Raw genomic sequence first — 5,023 nt, forward strand, 5'->3', positions numbered from 1 at the left:
AACTCAGAAATCCGCCTGCCTCTGCCTCCCGAGTGCTGGGATTAAAGGCGTGCGCCACCACGCCCGGCCCCCATGAGCTACTTTTGAATGTCTATATCCCAGTCATTTGCTTATCACAGAGCTCTGAATCATCATCATCATCATCAACATCAGCACTATTGTCATGACTACTCTGTGAAATGAAGGCTATGATGTAAGAAACTTGAAACAATTTCCACAGCTAGCAAACTATTGTATCAGAATTCACACTCCTCTTTGGGTCTCCGCAATTGATACAATAGCCTGTTTTCCTTCTGGTGACTCAGAAGAGCACAGCCAAGTGTGGGTGTGGAGCCAGGTAGCTCAGGGTGGCATTTAGGAAAGACTGCCTGGAGGCAATGGAATGTTGGTTGTGGGCTTAGCGTTGAGGGATGGGTAGGAGGTTGAAAGTATGGGCGGAAACCAAACAGGATCCAGGATAAATAGAATAGGACTGTGGACAGTTACCAGCTGCACACCCCCAATTCAGGTAGAAGTGATCACCTGGGACCTAGCAGCTAGTGACAAAGTGTTAAGATGAGATGTGTCAGACAAGGAAAGGGAGGAAGCTTGTGATCTCACGTCACTTGTGAATTGTGCTCACTCACAAGTGTTCTCAAAAGAGCTTAGAACTAGCCTCAGAAACTGGGCTGGGATGGCGTATGAAAGCAGAGAGGAAACGAATGCAGCAGCAGAGTTCTCCACTCCAGAATTTCCACTGTAGTCACCGGAGATCTGAGTGGCAATTTCAGAGAGCCCAATTTATGGCAAGTGTGTAAGGGACCCTCCAGGAATCAAGACTCCAAGTAGATCACAATGCTCTGCGAAGCCATCCTGCTCTCTGTCCCTGGGACGTAGGAAAAATACTTCTTTGCTTAAAAGGCATTTAGATGCCAGCTACATGTTTGATAATAATCTGAACTCTCCCTGTGGCCCCCAGAACCCTGTCTAATGTGTTTCTGGACCCGCAGCCTGTCAGTTTCTCTCATTCATTCAATTTGTTGTCAGGGTTACTCAAAGGGGATGTTTGTGTTTGGGCCTGGAAAATTCCTTCTTGGAGTGGGAGTGTTTTGAATAGCACTGGAGAGTTAGCACCCCTGGCTTTTATTTGTGAAATGCCAGCAACTGCCCCCATGCTATCACATGACACGTTGAACAGGCCCACACAATTTGAACAATGCTGTAGAGTCCTGGCTGTGTCTCTCAGTCATACCTTGAGTGTACTATGTCAAGATTATTCCTACCTAAGGCCTATTACTTCACATTAGATTTTTTTTTTTCTGCCAAGTTTCTTATTTTTTCTTGTTTTATTGGGATGGGGGGAGGCAGATGGTCTCAGTACTATTTTGCCTTTTTTCTTATTCACTTCAAGTGCTTATGATTTTCTATTCTTTTCCTCTGGTGTTCTCTTTTCAATGGCCTAGAGGGTATTTGAAGGAGAAGACGTTCTGCTTGGAAGCTACTAATATGTGTTTGCGCTCATTTATATAAAGATAAATGTGAGTGTAGAAGCTCAAAGAATAATTACGTCTCCCTCCTGGAAAGCACATTTTCATAACGAAAGGAATCTTCACTTCATCAAGATGAACTTCAGAGTGTAAAATCATAAATATCAAGCCCAACAGTGAGCATTCTTTAATCTTAGTCTGTCCCGAAGATAACGGAATCTCTAGAAGGTCCTGAACCAGTTTCCTGATATCAAAGACTGTGGAGGTAAAAAATCACAGCTCCAAGGGCCACCCACACCATGTTTTTGTTACAGATCTCTGTGACCCATCAGTGTGACGGGAGCTTGTGGAATGGTACATTTTTGGGATCACTGCTCAAACTCCTGGGCCCTACAGGGATAGGAATCAAGGAATTGCCAGAGTGGCATGGGTGACATTCTTGAGATTAAGGAGAAGCTTTTCAGAGTCTTCCTGTTAGAGCACTGGCTAATTCCTTGGTATGGATCCTTTAGTGCTCATTCATGACATTAGGGAGGTGATGGAAGGAACAGTGAGGGGCCATTCAAATCTTGACAATAGACTTAATTTGTTTGGTTCATAGTGCCTCTAATTGTTTCTTTTATCATCGTCAACATTCATAAAAACGTCATGATGAATCTCATCATGTACACATGTCCGGAGACTTGTTGAGAAAGACTGGGTTTTTCAAGCCTCCCTCCTCTTGAGTCTCCCAGCAGTATGCATTTGAGATGTCTTTAGTCTTCCCATGTCAGGATTATGTTTTTTCCTGGCATGCTTAGGTTATAGAACTAATCTCATACAGTCAAATACAAAATAGATATTATTAGATAGTAAAATTGAAAGTATAGGTTATACCTAAGTGTCTGTTAGCTTGTGAACTGTATGGCACTTCTTTAGAAGGAAAGAATTCCTTTCATCTACAATGTCATTGGCTGTTAGATATCACTCCATTGTGATTGATGAATACAGCATACTGTATAATGCATCGTGATGTCCATAAGATTAGAGAGTATTCAAATTCCAGGGCCTAACATAGATTTCCAAGAACATTCTGAGATCATATGTAAAAGAATAAAAATGTGCATTTTTCTGGAAGCAGAAACCACAGTGCTCATTAGATCCCCGGGAAGCTGCTTCCCAGTGTTCTGCCTGGCTGTTCCAAGGCTTCCTCCACAAGCACAGACATTGATTTTCCTGAGGGAATTCAGCTTCAGTGATTTCCTTAAAGCCTTTGCTAGTGTATACCTCCGGTAGCCCCTTGACCTCAGTGGATGATGTTACCGACTTACCATCCTGAAGGTCAACTTTCAAGAGTAGGTGTGGAGCTAAGAAGAGGAAGTGTCCCAAACAGTTGCATTAAAAGCCATAGAAATAAGCCAGGCGTGGTGGCGCACGCCTTTAATCCCAGCACTCGGGAGGCAGAGGCAGGCGGATTTCTGAGTTCAAGGCCAGCCTGGTCTACAAAGTGAGTTCAGGACAGCCAGGGCTATACAGAGAAACCCTGTCTCGAAAAACAAACAAACAAAAAAAAGCCATAGAAATTAAGCATTTCTCTGTGTGCTTGTTCATGAAATGCTTTATGGTGTGCTGGTTTCCATGGCAGCTAGTGCTTTATATTATCTTATATTATCTTACTCTTCTAGGACTTAGTATGTCGATTTGATCACCTTACTTTCTGAGGTGTCTTTGGGGAATGGCAAGCGTGGGGAAAAGAGTTAAGGGCATCTTTAGTATAAGGTCAGAGCAAAAACATTTGTTCTTTTTGACAAGAGTCATTCAGAATGAAAAACCAACTCTATTTCTTCCTTGTCTGTGCTGAAATTACCAAGAAAGACTTACATCTATACTAATACTATATTCAGAGGTAGATTGAAATGTTTTAGGACCCGAGGCTTATACAATTTCGAACATATATTTAAGAAAGATATTAAATTTTGTGAATTCAGTCATGGTAGGGACGTTTCCAAGGCCTCGAGCAAGTGTTTAGCTTCATCAGCAGTACCCCACAAAGACCCATTCACGAGGGGTAAAGACCTAACTTTGAAATGTTGGCATCGTGAACACTTTCCATTTCACTTTAGTTTGTAATTGCTCTCACCTTTCTGACTACTATCTAGCCAAAAAGTCATTCAAATGTGACTTTGGGGTATTTGTGTCCTTAAAAGAGTGAGTACCATGGCACAGTTCAGGAAAGTCCATCCAGTTTACAAGTTAAAGGAAGACGGAAACTGAATCTAGAAATGGAGGATGCTCTCAAAAGTGTCCTGGCTTAGGAGGGGAAAAGGAAAACTTTGCTCTGTAATGCAAGCCTTTGTTCTAAGAGAATGACTACTTCGCCGTTGTTGACTCTGAAACAAAACCATCTGATGCTTGAATCTCTTCAATCTCTAGAAAACATGGTGATTTCAGTTCTTGTAGTTCCAGTTTGGTTTTTGGTAAGCATTCCAAGGAGTTTGTTGTACTGTACAACTACTAAGAAACGTAAGCTGACCAAATCATTTGGGGAAATTGATTTGTGTTCCTAGGCGTGAGATTGGGATCTGATCTGGAGACTGATTTAAATGAATTCCCTTCCTCTCAAAGCGAATGTGTGTCAAAAAAATCCACTGAGATCCTGCATAGAATGTAAAGGTAGAAAAAGGCAGAAATTGATTTTGGCCAATTGCACTTGGTTGGCCTGTGTCCTTTACTGGGACTTACTCAGGTGGCCCTTTTGATTCGTAGGTCTCTCGTCTTACATTAGAGTTATATTATGACTTTATAAGGTCAGTAGCTTGGAGATGATAGACTGTGGAACTTATCAGCTGCTGTACTCTCAGAGAACCATTAACCGCACACCAACCACATCTCTGCCAATCATTCTATTTTTCTGGAGGACCCTGTCTTGTTTTCAACGTGGTAACCTTTAGAGTTATCTGGAAATAGAAACCCCAGTGGAGAAAACAATTCCATTAGACTTCCTGTAGCCAAGCCTAAAGAACATCTTTCCTTTTCTTTTTTAAAATAAAGATTTAAAAAATTATGTAGATGACTGTTTGGTTTGTGTGTATGTATGTGTGCTGGGTGTGTGCCCGGTACACTTGGAGATCAGAAGAGGTCAGCAGATTTCTGGAACTAAAATTAAGGATGGTTGTGATTCAGCATGTGGGTGCTGGGAACCGAACCCTGGTCCTTTGCAATAGCAACACGTCCTCTTAACCACTGAGTCAAGTCTCCAGCCAGGCATTTTCTTAATGAATAATGTGGAAGGACCCAGTCCTCTGTGGGACATGCCACCCTTCCCCAAGGCAGGTGGTATTGTATAGTATAAGAAAGCAAACTGAGTAAGTCATGGGGAACAAGCCAGTAGTAGAATTCCTCCATGGACTCTGGTTCCTTCTTTCAGGTTCATACCCTAACTGTCTGGACTATTATTAACTATAATCTGAAATAAACCCTTTCCTCCTTAAGTTGCTTTTGGTCGTGGTGTTTTATTACTAAAACATAAACTTAACCAGGACAAGCCCTAAGTAATATACTAACAATTTCTTTCTTGA

This window comes from Mus pahari, chromosome 12 (genome assembly GCF_900095145.1).
Source record: "Mus pahari chromosome 12, PAHARI_EIJ_v1.1, whole genome shotgun sequence".
Taxonomy (NCBI): Eukaryota; Metazoa; Chordata; class Mammalia; order Rodentia; family Muridae; genus Mus; species Mus pahari.